This window comes from Mastomys coucha, unplaced genomic scaffold (genome assembly GCF_008632895.1).
Source record: "Mastomys coucha isolate ucsf_1 unplaced genomic scaffold, UCSF_Mcou_1 pScaffold6, whole genome shotgun sequence".
Taxonomy (NCBI): domain Eukaryota; kingdom Metazoa; phylum Chordata; class Mammalia; order Rodentia; family Muridae; genus Mastomys; species Mastomys coucha.
Genome location: NW_022196912.1, coordinates 93,293,813 through 93,313,430, shown reverse-complemented (window position 1 = coordinate 93,313,430; position 19,618 = coordinate 93,293,813). Strand labels below are relative to the sequence as shown.

The 19,618-nt window shown below is 37.0% G+C and overlaps 1 protein-coding gene and 1 pseudogene across 1 annotated transcript in view; both read right to left on the bottom strand.

Moving 5' to 3' along the window:
• The window catches only part of Gphn (gephyrin), a 435,141-nt gene that overhangs the window by 384,327 nt on the left and 31,196 nt on the right, over nt 1-19,618 (bottom strand). The window lies entirely within an intron of this gene.
• LOC116080955 lies at nt 452-2,696 on the bottom strand (annotated as a pseudogene).

Sequence of the window (19,618 nt, the reverse complement as noted above, 5' to 3'; positions counted from 1 at the left end):
CCAATTCTTGCTTTTCCGGTGTTCTGGGATATCCAGGACTTGCTGCAGTGGGAGTACTAGGTTCTGATCAAGCCAAAGTAGTCTTGGTTTCTGTTGGTAGGATTCTTGCATTTGCCTTTCGCCATCTTTTGCTTTTTGGTGTTAGATGTTCTTAGTGTCTCTAGCTAGAGCTTGTCCTGTCCCTGCCGTCCTGCAAGTCCCCTGCGACTCATAGGGCCTGTTCCTCCAAGCTACCTGCTCCAGTCTTAGAAACTTAGAGAGAAAATGGCGGCTCTCGCCCGAGTCTCTGGCTTAAGGCGTTCCCTGGAGGTAGGTCCTCCACTTGTAGGGAAGGGGCAGAGAAAGACGCTGATCCTGCTCTGTCACTCGGAAGCTGAGAGGATCCTGTCCCTGCCACCCTGTGGCTCCCCTGGGACTCGTGTAGCCTGTGCCTCCCAGCTGGCTGCTCCGGTCTCTCCATATGCAATTTCTATATCCTATTCTGATCACTGTGATGTACTCACATGTGCTTATCTTTATATTCATCCTGTTTAGAGTTGGCTCACCTTGAAAGGTAGTGTTTTTCTTCATATATGAGAACTTTTTGGCTACTCTCTTTCAAATAATTTTGTAGGCTTAGATTTTTCAAAACCTACTTTAGTAAGAGTTCTTAAATGCTTTAACCTCCCTTTTAGCCCACTGACTAAAGGTAGGGGAGAAAAATGGTTAATAGTACAAGGGGGGGGTGTATAGTCTTGTTTAGACATAGTTCTTTGGGGCGATTTCAAACTTTGTTGTCAGGATATCAGCAGTTCAGTCCAAACATCAATCACGAATCAGTAGTGGCAGTCCAGTCTAATCTGCAAACACCCAACGTGAATCAGTAGTAGCGACTCAATTTAGAAGAAACCATGAGGCTCTCCTAAATTGGTCTAAGTCCACGGAAGTGGCAAGAAGCAACTGGAATACAAGGAGAATTTCTTTGGTGCTTTTTTTCTGTACAAAGTCATGACAAGTGAAGATCAGTGAAGACCAGAAAAGGTACAGAAGCGGGTTACAGTTTCACTCATCCACGACAGTAAATGTCTTAAAACCATGGACTGCCTCTTTTTATCAGGATCTGCCATGGCGAGCCATGGAGAAGGCCTTTGCCTACAGAACCACTGTCCAATCTCCCATACATAGAAGGCCTTTCTGCGCTCCCAGACATGGCTGCCAAAAACCGTCCAAACCCACTGCTGCTGCCAAGCCAAAGACTGTCCCAGCGGGACCAGCCCTTCTTCTCTTTTCCTTCTCAGCCCCTACTTAGTTCTTAGCCCTTCCACAGCTCCCAGTTGTGCCTGGGTGTCTGAGAGTCTGAGAACCAGACAACCCCAGCCTCCTTTCAGGCCCCAGGATCCCTGATCCAGGTCCCCCAACCCCTGAACACTATCCTGCGGCTTCCCCATAGCTCTACACCCATCAAGTGTAGGGTAAGCACAATCAAAACTCCTGTCCCTGAATGGCCGAATCCTGTGGCTGAGCAGATGGGGGACCCCACTAATCCTACAGGCATCAATATCAATGTCATCATCCTTGTTTCAGACCAAACAGTTTCATCTTTTGGTACACTGTTAGTTTTCGAATATATCACCTCAATATTTTCATCATCGTCTTCTTCCTCACCACCAGAAAATTCTTCCTCTACTTCCTTCAACCATTTAATAAATGGCTCTGCTTTGACACTAATCTCTTTGGCAAGTTCTTTTGAGACGTATTTCTTAGAGACCTTTTGTGACCAACTGATAATGACCTCTTCTAAAAGGTCTGCATCATACATCTCCTTCAAGACATGTGGAATCTTGGAGATCAGCTGAGCTTCATGCATTGCTACTACACATTCCAAACCATGAAGAAGGTACCTCTGAGCCTTTTTGTTGTTATGAGAAAATCTTAGAAAATGCACCTGTATTTCTTGATTTGCTCTTTTCTCTTCTCATCAAAGAGAACTTCTGTCAAAACAAGAGGACCCATGGCTTTTACATCAGGTCTTTCTGCCTCAGCCGTAATTAGATGAATCAATAATGCCCTCTTCTTTCTTTTTCTTAACAAGATCAAACAGGATGTTAACACGCTCTTCTACAGTTCTTTCCAAATCATCACTAAGTGTCAGACCTTTTGCGTGGTCACTGATTTCATCCATTCTATGCCTTTGAGCTTCCTCAGTTGTATCCTTCCCCCAATCATCATCTTCCTCTTCTTCCACAGCATGTAGAGGACTAATTTCATTTGATGGTAGAGGGGGTATGTCTTACTGGTGGATACAGAATCATTTTCCTTGTCCTTGCCCTATTTTTCTTTTCCTTTTCTTTTTCTTCCTGTACCAATGTCACTGTTCTCAGGTGGGTGTTTGAGAATGAATGTACAGAGTTTATGATGTGTATCAAGCATGCCTCAGTACCCACAGGCTTTACAAGAACTACCTGTTGTTTGCTTCTTTGGATTGACATGTAGGTCTGTTTCAGGATTCTTACACTTAGGACAGAAGAACAAATTTTTTAATGAATCTACCCAACATGAATTGCATCTTATTCGCCTCATGAGATCCATTGACAATGTAACTGTCATTCTTAACATCAAATTCCCAGCTCACAAACAAAATATTTGGTGAGATACGTTGGAGGCCCATTAAGCGCCTTTGCAACGTCAATCATTGTCTCCATTCCATTTCCTTTGCCCTCAACTTTAGCAATGGAACAGGACACTTTGTAGCAATAGAACTGGTCTGGCACACTGTTGTTGAAGTTGACAGACTTTTTGGCTTATTAGTGACTATCAATAAGATGAACAGACCTTTGATTTCAACTTTTTGGTATCTTCTGCCTGGAGAAGAAGGAATGACATAAACGACTGCAAGAGTTCTCCGTCTCTGACATGGAAAAAATTTCATCACTGAGGCTGTAAGCTTCTTGCTTGTATGCTATGTTTCCCCAATACAGGCACCAATGGCTGTGTAACAGCTCATCTTCATCAAATAAAGACATACACTCAACGCAGCTTGCCTGGAACTGGGAGGAAGAGGCATTGGAAACCTGGCTGGAGGCAAGCGGGTGGGCTGCTGGGCAGGTGCTGCCACCAAGGGCCAAGGAGCAGGAGGGACTGTCCCAGCAAAAATCAGCATCCACACCAGCAGTAACGAACCTGGTGACCTCTGAAATGTTCTCACTCTGACTGAGTTCTATCTCTTAATATCAGAATAAATCTTTTCATTTCATTATAACTTGATTATGAGTTGATATCATTCAATAACCTTAAAATATTTCAGTATTTGTTAAAACTCCATTTGGGACCTTTTTAATTTCTCAAAATATCTTTGGGTTTTTAAGTATGAAAACTAAAGAGTCACAGTTAATGTGCAATCCAGGGCAGACACTGGATTGAGTAATAAGATTAAGGCTAGTTTCTGTAGAAACAGCAGTACAACATATAGAACTATGGGCCATAATAGTCTTTCATGTTCAATAGTCTTTACAAGTTCAGTAAATAATTATATTTTGCCTGTGTTTTATTTGTGTGCTACTAATTATATAGCCAGGAATTACAGATTTACAGTATTTAGATAAAATTTGGGAATGAGCCTGATGACTTCATTTTCATTCTCATAAAATGTATTTGTTAGTATTTCATACAACTGAGTTGTTTATCTTGACATGGGGGCAAATTTTGGGAAGGAAACTGTAGTGGAAGTCCATAGAAAATAAGAGTTAAGTAGTAAGGTTTGTATATTAGTTACCTGTCTCATTGCTATGACAAAAACCTGACAAAAGCAGCTAGAAAAAAAAAAGGTTTAATTTTGATATAAAGTTGAATGCTACCGTAGTGTACCATGGCAGAGAAGTCATAGCATCAGGATTCTGAGGTGGCTACTTACATTGTATCTGCAGTTGGGAAGGAGAAAAAGATAAATGAATAGCGGTACTCAACTTAACTTTCTCTCATGGGATGTTGCTGCTCGTATTCTGGATTAATCTTTTCCTCTTTAGCCAAGTCCTTTGGAAATACCCTCTCTTACACACACACACACACACACACACACACACACACACACACACACACACACACCTGTTTTCATGATGAATCCAATCAAGCTAACAATGAAAATTAACCATCCCAACTTGCTGCATAGATTGTTTTAGTACTGTCTGCTTTAGATCACTAAGAGCTTAACGGCTTTTCTAATAATTAAAAATATTTAAGAAATATCTTGCTCTTTCTAGTAGAGAGGGGGATGGTGGAGAGATTTTATATGCTTGTCATCTCCATTTTTTCATCCGTTTGCTTTAAGCTCAAAATAATCCTGATATCAAAGTAGTATTAAGATGGTATATTTTGAAATCCACATGTAAAATAACATATTCACAGATAACTGGGAATTGGGACATTTACACTATTGCTTGGAATATTTGCCTATCGAGTCCATTTGTTTTCTTTAAGGGATATTATTGATATAAATGTATAATCTGTGAAGAAACTTACATAAATTGTAAATTTATAGACCTCTTTAAGGAATACTATTTTAATTTTAAAACATTAGATAAGATTTTGTTTGGTTGGTTTTGGCGTGTCAAGACAGAGTTTCTCTTTGTAACAGCCCTGGATGTCCTGAAATTCATTTTGTAGAGCAGGCTGGCCCCGAACTCACAGGTATCTATCTGCCTGCTCAGCCTCCTGAATGGGATTAAAGGCATACACCACCAGACTTGGCTTAGACAGTATTTTGAGTGCTGATTTTGAGGTATAATAAGGGGTGTAACACTAGTGTAACTTCTATATAATATATATTAAGATACAATTTTAATTGTTGAAAGTGCTAGAATAAGTTGACAATGATAGATTATTAATTAGGAGAAAGACATGCAAATTTTTTTATGCTTAAGAGGGTAATCAATTTAGTAAGGTTCACATAGTTATAAATTCTAAATGAAGGCAATTTTAGATGATAGTAGGTGATATTTAGGAAAAATGAGTGGTAGAAGATGACAGATTGAAGTTTATAAATATAAAATACATCTTTCATACCAAAAGGAATACAAATAGTTTATTGTGAGCCAGTATGAGTGTTCATGGCTAGGAACACAGATTATGGTTTCACTAATTGATACAATATATTGTGAAAACATTCACATGGTTGTTTAAAGTTTTATAAACATAGAAGAAAAGAAGGTCATAAGTGAGTTTTTTTATTAAATATATTGATAGGGACATCAGGTAGGCAGTTATAGCAAAACAGAGAACTTTGCCATTTGATGACATTCTTAGCTTTTGGTTGTAGAAACTAGTGATCTTCTAAGAATACATTCCAAAGGTTGTACTGGACAATCATAAGTACTTTAGGTCAGATAAAGAATGGGTGATAAATAGATATTACATAGATGAAAGATAACTGAAGATAATTTTGGTTCTCAGTCTGCACTACATTCCAACTCATCACATTCAGCTCTAATCTGTCAGACTGCCCTTTTCAGGAGGCTTCTCACAAATTCATAAATGATTTTCTTTGAAACAATGAATAGATCTGGAAGATAAACATATTTTTGTTTGTTATACCTTTTAATATATAGGTAAGCTGTAGTTACTACCTTTATTCTTCAATTGGTAAGAATTTTAGATTGCAGACTATTAAAGAATAAATCAAAGACAGTTTTAGGTTGTCTGTCTTTAACCAAAGGGAATACAATACAATGTAGCCTCTCCTAGAGTCTTATGGTATCCAAGGGCCTACAAAATTGCCAGCTTACTATTGGCTGCTCTTCACAACTTGATATTAAGATCCTGTTGCTAAAGACAACACTTACTATTTCATTGAACGCAGAGATGTCAAGCTGGTGCCTAAGTAGAAATCTCATCCATACTAACTAGCATTCATGAAAGGTACTACTGAAAGACAGCTTGCTGAATGGTAGTCTGCATGCTACTGGAGGAGAAAGGCAATCATCATTATTACTTAGGTGCAAACCCTGTATTCTACTACAGTGACCTACCTGTAAGGTATACTAATGCAGTTGTGGCACAACTGGTATGGAAGTAGCTGTATTAGTCAGGGCTTCTATTCCTTCACAATCAAAACAACATGGCCCTGATAAGAGGCCTGATAAGAGTCTTTAATCTTCCCTTTGAAATTTCACAAGCCAGGCCTCCATCTTCTGCGCTGTTCTCAACATGATCTTCCAAGCTCCTACACAACATCCCATAGAGCTCTTAACAACCAATGGCTCTTCTAGCTCAAAGTTCCAAAGTCCTTCCACAGCCCTCCCCAAAACATGGTCAGGTTGTCACAGGAATACCCCACTATGCTGGTACCAATTTGTCTTAGACAGGGCTTCTATTCCTGCACAAACATCATGACTAAGAAGCAAGTTAGGGAGGAAAGGGTTTATTCAGCTTACTTCCACATTGCTGTTGATCACCAGAGGAAGTCAGGACTGGAACTCAAGCAGGTCAGGAAGCAGGAGCTGATGCAGAGGCCATGGAGAGATGTTTCTTACTGGCTTGCTTCCCCTGGGTTGCTCAGCCTGCTCTCTTACAGAACCCAAGACTTCCAGCCCAGGTATGGCACCACCCACAAGGGGCAATTGAGAAAATGTCCCACAGCTGGGTCTCATGGAGGCACTTCCCCAACTGAAGCTCCCTTCTCTGTGATAACTCCAGCCTGTGTCAAGTTGATACACAAAACCAGCCAGTACAGTAGCTGATCACTTTTTTGATAGGACTTAAGGCTCATTTTATGAAATAGGACTCATAACTGACTGCTAAAGTGGCCAACAACCTGAGACCAATAGGTCTTTGGCCTATGGGAAAACTTGACTCCTATTGATATACTTTTATACCAATAGATCAGTGCTTTGCTTAGCTCACATCAGAGATGGAAAGTAATTTAGAGACCTACAAATGGACAATATACAGAGAATCAGAGTCTGGATTTCTAAATGGGATGTCTTTATAAAACCCTCCCCTCACTGCTCAGGGAACTAACTATACAGGCAGAAGAGGAGGCAGAAATATTTTAATAGCCAGAAGTGATGAATGACTCCAAGGAAACTGTTTTCACGCATAACAGGTTTGCAAATATGAATTCATAGAGACTCAGGTTCAAGCCCCCTGAGGTCCTTGCATGTCTAAGGGGAAGTAGACCTAGGGTCCCACCCCTAACCAAGAAGTCATTTGCAATGGAAACCTACTGTCTGAGGGAAAATCAGCTTCTCCAATGGAGTGCTTTCAGATGCTAATGTGGTTATAAATGAGGACTTTTACCAATTTAATTATTATAAAACACTGTTTCTTGGTATAGTAATTCTTAAAATATGTCTAGCTTATTTTTGTGTTGAATAAGTAATCCATAAAAATGCAAAGGATAAAAGAGATAAGTGTGTGTGTCAGATTTTTATTTATTTAGAAAATAATTATGATTATCACAAGAAGGGGTGTGTAATATGCCAACCATCATATCCATTCAAAAACATGCAATTTTTCATAATGAAATTCATTTGATTAATTTTATTTTTAATAGATTGTCCATTTATTTTGGGCTGTTATCCTATGGCTAAGAGTTGTATACTTCTTTGATTTTTTTCCATTCATATTGGAATGCATAACTAATTGTGACATATGGCACAGTTGTGGGCTGAGAATCCTTCTTTGATAAGCTATTACTATGTAGCCCAGGCTGGTCTTCTATTTGTGATCTTTCTGTCTTAGCATTCTGAATATCTGGATGTCAGGTGTGTAATATCACACCTGGACTCAGTGGGTCAATAAATTTGTTATCTTAGTAAAATAAGTCTGCTAACCTGATGGAAGGTGCATATTTGGCCCCATAATTTCTTATTGTGTTGCTTAATTTAGGTGTTCTGTTCATATTTAAAGACATTGTTTGGTAGAAAGATTTGATGCTGTGTTTGTCCTTGGGAAATTAAGTAACTTTAGCTGTTTTTTCTACATGGTAATCAGATATTCTTGAACAAGTATATCACTTGGACCCACTGGAATAATTCTGTAAAATAGTTAATTCTATGTGATGTGTGAGGCATTATAAATCTAAACCTAGCAGATAGTATGTGAGAATGTATATTATGTTAGTGTGTATGTTTACATATGTGAATTTACTTTTCTGCTATCAATTTTGACTGCATTGTTTGCATGGTATGATTTTCTAAGTTGACAGTTGCTTGTGGGCCTTTTCTGATGTACTTTGTATGTGAATGGACATATGTTTCTTAAGCTCATGAAATATGTCTTTTACTTTTCAAACTTTTAAAAACTTTAAAAACTGCTTCCATTTTGTGAAAATCGTTCATGTCTGTTTCAGATGACTGTGGTTGTGGTGAAATGACTCCTAATACATGCTGCTTAAAGAGTGTGTAATCTCCGGGTGGTACTGGCGCATGCCTTTAATCCTAGCACTTGGGAGGCAGAGGCAGGTGGATTTCTGAGTTCGAGGCCAACCTGGTCTACAGAGTGAGTTCCAAGACAGCCAGGGCTATACAGAGAAACCCTGTCTTGAAAAACAAAAACAAAAACAAAACAGTGAAAACAGTGTGTAATCTTCAAAGTTGCCAAGGAATTACTGCTGTTAGGGTATGGGAAGCTAATGTGGATTTATTATTGCCTGAGAATGCCTTAACACTAATTTTGTTGTTGTGGAACGATCTAAGTTGAAAGGACAAACATAGTATTAACTTAATGTTGGAAAATAAAACTTAGTTGTTTTGTTTTTGCTTTTAAACTTTAAAAAACTTAACATGCTCATAAATTTGACTTTGTATGTTTTAATTGAAAATGTGGGTTTCAGCCCCAATTCTGCCATTAGTTACCTGTATTACCTTGGAAAAATCCCTATGACTTTAATTTCTTCACTTTGTAAATAGCAGAATTGAATTTCTAGTTTGTCTGCGAAACCCAATTCACTTCTAAAACTCAGTGACAAGTATTTCTTGATGCTTTTGTTTTTCTTCGTTTAGCTTAAGGTTATTATTTAATTCATCCTTTCTGCATAGTCATACATCATTTAACGGCAGAGATACATTCTAAGAGCATACTATATAAACTTAGATAGTACAGCCAATCACTGATAAGCATTTTTGATGCTTCACAAGAAGAGGTAAATATGAGAAATATGAGGCTGTTCCTGATGTAAGATGCAAACATAAGAAACTGTTTTATTGTAAACTTAAAAATATAGCTAGACTGAGTATGTGCTAAAATTAAAAAGTATAGTATAATATATATATGAATTGATAGTCTTTTAAAATCAGGTATTGTGGTACTGTATATAATTGTATATGAGATACTTTTATATGATTGGCAGAATCAGAGGCTTATTCATTCATATAATTATCACAAAATACCACATTGGTAATTTGTTGTGCCGTTATGAGAGTACAACAGCTATGATGGCAGTAGGCAATAGGAAAGTTTTTGGCTCCATTGTAATCTTATAGGACCACTATTATATATGTGGTCCATAACAGAGTAAAACATCATTATGTAGAATTTGACTACATAAAAATGTACATTTTATATAGTCTAAATTAAATGGTATCTTGTTAACAAGCCTTGTGTTGACTATACTGCATCATAAAAATCAATGATCTAGCCTACTGTAGAGAAGACACAGTAAAATATGTTTTGGGGTAGTGTGTTAGCTTTCTGTTATAATACTGACATACTAAAGTAGTCTAAAAGAGGAAAGTTTTATTTTGGATCATGATTTCAGAGATTCATGTTCACTAGATGGGTATGAAAAGATTGTATCATAGAGTTTGAATGGAATTATTCCAGTACCCTTACATATGATTTGTAAGTAAGACTTCTATTTGATAAAGAGGGAAAGACTAGAAGGTCCTAGTTAGCTGTTCAGTTCTGGGTTCTGTACTCTTTTAGTTAACAGTGAAAAAATTCACTGAAACTCCCCCTATTCATTGGATTGCTAGTAGGGTTCCAGAAGAGAGAACATAAAAATATACAACTTCCTATGTGTGCAGTTCCTAAAATTTCACACTCTCTAATAGCTTTTAGCGCTATGTTAAAAATTGCTAGTTTATTTTTATTTTTGGTAGTTTTTATAGAGTTCAGATGTATCTATCCCTAAGTTAGGAAAAGCTCTAATTTTAGTTTAGTGTTTTAGTATAGGTGCTTGCTATTCTATATGTTTCATGTTTGTTGCTTGACTTAAATTCTCTGTTTGACTCAGAAAAAGTAATCAATTAGAATTTTACAATGTTCTTGGCATACTGGCAGGAGTAATGCTCTTTCTAACTATGTATTCAGTCTTAAAAAAGAAAGTCATTAACCTTAAAAATGCTTTCATTTTAAAGGTAATTCTATATATTCTGTATTTGTTAGTTTTTTTCTTGTTTCTATCAGTTATATTTCCCTCTTTAAAACTATAGTAATCTTGTGGTAAGTACCATGCAAACAGGATCAGAGTTTGATCTCTAGCTCCCACTTAAAAATAAAACAAAACCAAAACCAAACAAAAAGCCAAACCAACCCTAGAACTAGTGTGTGCCTTTAATCCCAGTGCTGGGGAGGTAGAGAAAAGAGGATCCCTGAGGTGCAGTGGCTAGCCATTGTAGCTGAATTGGTGAACTTCAGGTTTAGTAAGAGACCCAATCTCAAGAGAAAGGTGGAAGAGCTGGGTATGTGGCTTAGCAGTTAAAGTGTTTGCTATGCAACACTTTAGGAATTTGACTCTCTAGCACCAACATAAAAGTAAGTGGAGGCCCACCCATAAAGATAACTCACAGGAGGCAGAGACAGAGAATCTCTGGAACCAGCTGGCTAGCCAGCCTAGCTCAAAATGGTGAACTCCAGGTTCAGAAAGACACCTTTCTTCAATATATAAAGTAGAAATAGATCAAGGGCCACAGTGAATCCCCACCCCTAACTCCACATGACAAAAGTAGAGAGCAGATGAAGAACACATTTGACTGACTGGATCTTTACATGTGCAGCTTTTCTAGAACCTCATTTTAATAAAGTTTTCAGTGTCTGCTCCTGCTCTGGTTGGCTAGGACTTCTATGTCATGTAACAGTTTATGATTTATAAAATATCAATTTAAAGGCATGCCAACCTTAAAAATTATAAGTTGTTATATGTGAAGCTTAGAATTCACCAAAACCTTATGCCCCTTTGCAGATTCTAAAGTGCTTTTCTTCATAAGACTACCTTCCTTTTGGTGATCTGTTCTGTAAATTCCACTTGTTTCCACTTTCCTAAGTTCTGTCTTCGTCCATACTTCCTTGAGGCTGCTGTGTTGTGTTTGGACTCTTGCTATGTGTGTGGAGTGGTATGGAATATGCCTCCAGGTAGGAAGAGACAGGCGAGCAGGTGGTTTTTCTTTTTCTATGGGCTTGCAGCTCCAAGCTGTCTTATGTCATTATCAGGAAAAAAAAAATGCTACTTTGTATAGTTTCCCAAATTTATTGTATGTGATAAGAGGGCCTCTTAGATACAAGTTATTCTCTCATAGAAGTTTTGTTATTTTCTTTTTCTTTTTCTATTAAGCAAATTTTATATGCTTTTTATGTTATATGTATATACATACACACACATACACAAACACACACATACACACATGTTCTTAAGGCAGGGTCTTATTATGTAGCCTTTGATACTCTAGAACTAGCTGTGTAGTCTGGTCTTGTACTCACAAAGATCCTCTTGCCTCAGGCCTCCATATGCAGCCTTCCCCCATACATACATATGTACCACACACAAATATGAACATATATACATACACGACTGGCGACTTTGATATACTTATGCAGAGGCCTGGAATCGGATATTGTAAAAAGTTGCATAGATGACTGTGGAAATGGGTAAATATTTTAATATATAATTAAGATAAATAGAAAATGGGACAGACTAATGATTAGGGAAGTAGAACAGAAGCTTACACTTTGAGTTATTTTTTTATTCTGTCTTATTTTTTCAATATAAAATGAAAATGCCAAATCAATTAACCAGAAGTTCAACTTGCAAAACCTAGTTAATTAATAATTTTATTCCATGTTTGTTTTAACTAATGTTAGTTTTTGAACTTTAGTTCCTCTGTTGTATGGACCAATGTGAAGCATTTGTTTTAGGGAATGCCAGTTTTCAAGAAACAGAAATAATCTTTCTCTGGATTAGATTTGATGTAATTTGATTCTTTTGATTATAAGAAAGTTTTAGTACACTAGGACACAAAGACTATCAGAAGAATTGTTTCTGCTCCTTTTTGCTTATCCAGTAGAATGAAAATGTGGCTGTATTGTTTAAATATATTCATTTGAAGATGAAAAAAATCAATTGCTATAAAAAGTATTTGCACTCAAAAATCAGTCATTAGATAATAATTATAGATTAAAAAAGAGGAGTGTTTTCCTTCTGATTTGTATCTATGCATCCATAGACTCTAGTAAATTATTACTGCAGCAAGGCATGGTCTGATCTTTCATATTATTTTTTCTGTAGCAGAAATTGTGATATCTGATAACTTTATCTTATTTATGAAGGTAGATATATTGGTCAGTTTTTCTTCTCTGTGACAAGATGTGGGAAGGTGGGCCATGCCACCAGACAGAACAGCTCAGAAACCTGATAAATCTCATAAATGAGACTGACAGGAGTTCGATCCAGCTCCTGACCAGGTTCCTGTCCTGGAGCACGTGACCATGATACCCCACTAAGAGGACAATAACAACAGGTCACTTAGCATAGAACCTGGAGTTCTCCATGCTAATGAGTTATCTAGATAGCCCCCAAGTGTTTAGCCAATAAGCTTCTTTTCCTGGGCATACCTTCCTGAAAAAGGTATTTAATCTCTGGTTCACCCTAACTGAGACATATGCATCCTCATCCACCATGAATAAAACTGTTTGGACAGCAAGGACTATCTCCTTCATCAAGGGCTGCTGAGGGTTCGGAGAGAGGTGGGAGGGCTTTGTTATACAGAGCTGTGCTGTGCACCTAAGTCTCCCATAGAGGGTCCCTTTTCCAGCCCCTCTCTCCCTGCTCATTGCAGGCCTGTGGACTCCATTCCTAACTCCTCACATTCCCAGAGATATCTGGATGCATAGGAGTTTGAGAACTTCAGCCTCCATCCCAGCCTCTGCCGTTTCTCACTCAGAGAAACATGGGCTAGGACCCTAATCTTAGACTGCATTTAGTCTTCCCTGAGCGGGGTGCAAGACAGAAATGCAGAACAAGAAGATACTCAAAAATAAGCTAAAAGGAAGAAAACTTTATTTGGCTTAGGATAATAGAGGTTTCAGCCCATGGTTAGCTGGTTCAATTACTTTGATATTGTAGTGAGGTAGGATGGTCATGACAGGGAGCACATGATAGAACAAAACTACTCATTTTATGACAACCGGGAAGCAGAGAAAACAGAAAGGAAGTGACCAGGGACAAGATTCACCTTTTAAAGGCTATTACTAAATAAGTAAAGATTTTAAAGATGGAAAGTGAGGGAGTAGGGGAGAAGAAAGAAAAGCCACTTTACCAATAAAAAGTTGCTGTTTAAATAAAAAAAAAACTTATATTACTCCTATCCTCCAAGCATGTTCTACCACCTAATAACCTATTCAGTTATGAACTTAATGAATGGATTTATCTATTGATGGGGTTAACACTCAAGATTTGTACACATGACTCTCTAGAAACAGGTATTAAGCAAGACTTTAATACATAAAGTATTAAACTTAATACTTAAAATATTAATAACTTTTTACTTTGTAAAAGTTATTAATTTCCTATAGGAACAATTTGTAATTCAAATTGTAGGAATGTTAATATTGCTTTTATTTCCTCAGATGAAGCAATGAGATGAGAGCTATACCCTATAAATACACAGCTTTGGGTGAACCCAGAGCATCTTTGTTCTAACCATCCCCAGGCCTAGGACTCCATACAATCTAATCTTCCAAACTAACTAATTCAATCTGGCTTCTCTGAATTGTTCTTCCTGCCTTCATACTAACTTGGCAATGAGTTCTAATCTACTCGTTCCTTCTCATTCTCTAGCTTATTCTTCTTTCACCTGTGTCTACCTTGTTCTCTCTGTAACCCATCTCTGTAAAGCTGTCCTGGTAAAACTCCATCCATTCAACACCCACCACCTTCTTTTCCCTCTCACTGCTCTTAAGTAGCCTCTCTTCCTCTGCTGTTCTCATGTGAGTTGAGCACACCCTCTCTGTGACTCATTCTGTTAAATCTCTCTCTGATTCATCACTTTGTCTGCTGCTTAGTTAGATGTCACCTTCAAACATGGTTGCTTACTTCTTCAAACTAATCTTACCTTCCCTGTTAGGGATTAAAGGTGTGTACTAGGGGCATATATGTATATTCCATCTGGATCATGTCTTTGGATGTGATCCCTTGACAGAGCAGCCACGTTGCTCGGTTAAAATTCCTTTACATAAGAAAGACTACATGAATAAAAAAAAAAGTTTGTCTAGGTTATGAATTGTTAGCACATTTGGTTTTTATAACACCTTTGGGGATCTTATTTATTACAATGGTGTAATACATCTCATTGGTGATTGCTGAGTATATATAGTGAGGGAAGCATTGGAATTTATCTACTTTACCTTCATTTAACTTCAGAATTCAAATACATTCAGAAAAATATATATTGTCTTTTAGTCTTGATTTTCTCATCAACAAAATTGAGTGATAAACTACTAGAGAAGGTATTTTGAAGAAGTAGTTTATATATAATATGTATGAAAAGTAGAAGTATAAGGTATAAATTTATAATTTAAAATATATTTAAAGTTTTAGAATGTCTAAAATAGATAAATTTTAATTTTAATAGCAATTCAGAGGCTATACGAAATGAATAAGCAGTCAAGGAATGAATTAAGGAATAAGTACCATAGCGAGTTAAAAATATTTTAAAATAGTTTAGAGAATTTTTTTTCCAATTCTCAAGATGTTTTCTTTTGTTAATGAGATGAGAAATGATTATGAATGAGAAAATGCTTTCGCAAACACAAAATTAAAGTTATATAATTTCTGGGTAAGGTCAGCTGTCTAAAATTTTGTAGTCTGAGAGGACAGAGTACTGAGGTGAACTGGGAAGTAATATGATAGGTTAATAGCATTATAGTTAAGGAATGACTTACATTTTTAAGTAAATGTAAAGGTTGCTTTACTTTAGATAAAATGCCATGTTGTTTCCTCTAATACTTTGATATCTGATTATATAAGGTTTTGATCTTTTGAAATATTTGACTAAGAAATTAAGAATCTAATTTTGTTTTTTAAGTAGAAAATTAGAGAGGTTTCATTTTAGTTTCTAATCTTTCTATCCATTGCTTCAAAATCACTCTTGGTCAAAAGTAAATTTATTTTAAATGCTACACTATTTTACTTGTAAGAAAAGTAGCATTTTCTGATATGCTATATTTTAGTACTAATACTAAGCAAGGGTTTGAAGTAAAAAGTATAGTCATAAAATATAAGGACTCAAGTGCTTTTAGAGGCTATTGTAATCTTTCAGCAGAGTATGATTTTTGAAGTAAATAACTAAATATTTTAATTATTTAATGTATAACATATATAGTTTGATTATAAATTTCTAATCTTAAATAACTGCTAACATTAAATCAATTAATAATGTACAAAGGATGGTATAAGATGATAATGATTATTACTGCTCCAGTCACTATTACTGTTCCAACTTCTTATAATAAATTTTTTTTAAATCTCCTGGGCATTTACCCCAGAAGATGCTCCAACACATAACAAGGGCACATGCTCCACTATGCTCATAGCAGCCTTACTTATAATAGCCAGAAGCTGGAAACAACCCAGATGTCCTTCAACAGAGGAATGGATACAGAAAATATGGAATATTTATACAATGGAGTACTACTCAGCTATTAAAAGCAATGAATTTATGAAATTCTTAGGCAAATGGATGGAACAAGAAAATATCATCCTGATTGAGGTAACCTAGTCAAAAAAGAGCACACATGGTATGCACTCATTGATAAGTGGATATTAGCCCAAAAGCTCAGAATACCCCAGATACAATTCACAGACCACATGAAGCTCAAGAAGAAGGAAGACCAAAGTGTGGATGTTTCAACCCTTCTTAGAAGGGGGAACAAAATACTCATGGGAGGGCTGCCTGGTCTGGCCTCAGTCGGAGAAGAGGTTCTAACCCTCCATAGACTTGAGGCCCCAGGGAGTGGGGAGGCCTGGGGAGGGAATTGGGGTGGTGGGAGGAATGGGGACATCTTCTTGGAGACAAAGGAAAGGAGGAATGGGATTAAGAACTGTGGGAGGGAGAACCTGTAGGTGGTGGGATAAAAAAAAATAAGAATAATACAAAAAATTATAAAAAGGGAAATACTTTCTATAATCCCAATATCCAGACATGTCAGTCAATTGCATTCTTTCTCCCTTTCTGTCATATTTATGTAAGTGGGCTCAGATAATTTTACTCAAATAGTAGTCTACATCTAAGCTTTCAACAGTTACTTTATAAAAAAGATTTTCTAAATTAAAAAAAAAGTCCAGTTGTCATTATATGTTTTAAAACTACATTGTGGTAAACTATACAGTAGAATGTTGTCACTTTTTATTTAAGCAGTAAGTGTGAATGTTAAAAATAAAACTAATAAAAAGGGATAAAGATGTATGCTTATTCATATTTAAAAAAGAAGTTATATATTTTTGTTATATCATCAGTTTGTCAAAAGTTTCTTCAAGTGTTTTTGTTTTCATTAGGGTTGATCATAACTGTACCTGTGAGACTCTTTGTGATGGTTTCCCTTCCCCACCCTCCTGCCTTTACATTACACATTACTAAGATTTTGGTTAGTTCATCTTCTTGCTTTGACATTCGAGTAGCAGGTAGCCCACTTTAAAAGTTTTTGTAGGAGTACTCTACCAAGTCATTATAGCCCATTCAAGTACTAACAGCCGTCACTGAGTAGATACTTAAGTCACCATGTAAGAGACACAGATCTTCAGTTACAGATTTAATACAGAGTGTCCACAGTGACTTGAAAGGTAATGCCACTGTTTTATGAAAGAGTAGAAACACCATATTAAAAAAAAAAAAAAACATATTGGCTGTGTCTCTGTTGCATAGAAAATATTTGGGAAAGTTTTTTTTCTTCTAAGTCACTTCATTTTTCTTTGTCTGGGTTACATTCTTTGCATAGCATGTTAACTTGCTGTGAGTCTTTTAATCCTGTAGCCTGACCTCTTTGGAGTGATTTTTATCATCTTAATTTGTTCTTTAATCTGTTTTCCTAATAGAGGGTAATCAGTTAGGTTTTTTCTTTATTGTTTTCTGAACTGAAGATATAATGAATCTTAAAAGATGTAAAAGTATTTCTAAATATTTTTCAGAATGAATCAGAGGACATTACAATTTAGGGCATACGATGAGGTGGTTGTCTGTTATTAAGAGACTCAAGGCTTAGCTTCTAGTTTCTTTTTAAGTATATACTTTAGTTAAGTATACACATTTATGGTTTTGCTAACCATTTTAAGGTCATTTTTGTTATTATTTCATCAGTGTTTAATATAGGTATAGACTGTAGGCATAATTTTTTGGACTACTTCATTGTGTTCTTATATATCTACTCTCCTCCAAACCTTGTTTCACCCTAATCACTTTCAGCTCTCCACCATTTATGTAGGAGAGAAAGAGTGTGAGAAGGGGAAAGGGGCATAGACCTCTTTAGACTACTTCCTACTGACTCGAGATTTTCAGTTCTCTGCCAAGTCCAATCTTCACTGTCAAAATATCCCCAGCCAGTAACTCAGCAATAGCAAACACAGCAGCAGGGATCAGCAGGAGGGACATGGGGAACCGCAGCTGCCACAGGCTCTTTCTGGGTTCTCGCATTTATAACCTTTCCAAAGTCCCAAATGTAAACCACCTCTAGTTGGTAAAACGCATAGGCTTCTCCTACAGCACTAGATAATCATAGTTAGAGGCTCTAGTGGATATTCTGAAGCAGCTCCATATCTCACTGCTGGGATTAAAGCAAAAACATATTAATATAATTGGGTTTTAAAGGAAACCAAAATTCTTACTATAGTAGAAGTTGACAGTTAAACTGATTGTGTGAGGGTAGCTGAATGATGTGTCAAGATTGGTTGTCTTTAAAATAGTCTTGTTGACACTGAATTTTAGATAAAACTAGCCAGATATATGAACAGGACATATTAAATAATGTAATGTAAGTATATCATTACAAGATAATTATCATTTTGCAGCAGAATTCTGCTACGTAACAGATTTCAATGGTGCCTGGTAAGAAAACAAGCAATGTCAATGCAAACCCCAATTTTGGAGTCTTGACTATACAGGATTAGAATAAACTGAGACTAGAACTGCAGTTCTCAGTCTGACCCCTTTGAGGCTTGAACAACCCTTTCACAGGGGTAACATTTCAGATAATCTGTATATCTGGTATTTATTTACATTACAATTCATAACTAGCAAAAATTGCTGTTATAAGGTAGCAACAAAAATAACATGACGCGCTGTATTAAATGGTCACCACATTAGGAAAGTTGAGAACCACTGCTCTAGAGCCACACTAGAGCCTTGGGTTGATATCCCCTTTCAATCATATTAGCAGTCTAAGGGATTTGGGATGATAGTGTAGCATTGAGAGAAGTTACTTCTCTCAAATGTCAGTGTTAGAATACTACTGCCAAGATGAATAAATAAGGCTACTGAATACCAAGTCACTTTTAACCAAAAAGTTCTGACCGTTCTGTCTGAACTTCTAAAAAGAAAATTGACTGGGGGCGGGGCAAGAGACATGTGCATGCCTTGATTTCCTTAGGACACCTTAACTTTTTTCTTTTAATTTATAATCATGAAGCCATGTAGAACATTGTAAGTTCTCAGTAAATATTTTGACTGAATGAATGAAATAATTGCTTACATTGTTTATGGCCTTACAACCCATTTTAATTATATTAATTACTTTCCTTATGGACATAATAATCTTCTCACTTAAGATCATGAATATAGGACCTGGGCGAGAGCCGCCTTTTTCTCTCCCGTGAGTTTCTGAGACTGGAGCAGCCAGCCTAGAGGCACAGGCCCTACGAATCCCGGGGGAGCCACAGAGTGGCAGGGACAGGATCCTCTCAGCTTCTAAGTGACAGAGGAGGATCAGCATCCTTCTCTGCCCCTTCCCTACAAGTGGAGGACCTACCTCCAGGGAACGCCTTAAGCCAGAGACTCGGGCGAGAGCCACCATTTTCTCTCTAAGTTTCTAAGACTGGAGCAGCCAGCTTGGAGGAACAGGCCCTACGAGTCGCAGGGGACTTGCAGGGCAGCAGGGACCAGGACAAGCTCTAGTCAGAGATACTAAGAACATCTAACACCAAAAAGCAAAAGATGGAGAAAGGCAAATGCAAGAATCCTACCAACAGAAACCAAGACTACTTGGCTTCATCAGAACCTAGTACTCCCACTGCAGCAAGTCCTGGATATCCCAGAACACCCGAAAAGCAAGAATTAGATCTAAAATCATATCTCACAATGCTGAGAGAGGAACTTAAGGACATGAATAACTCCTTTAAAGAAATACAGGAGAATACAGGTAAAGAGGTACAAGCCCTTAAAGA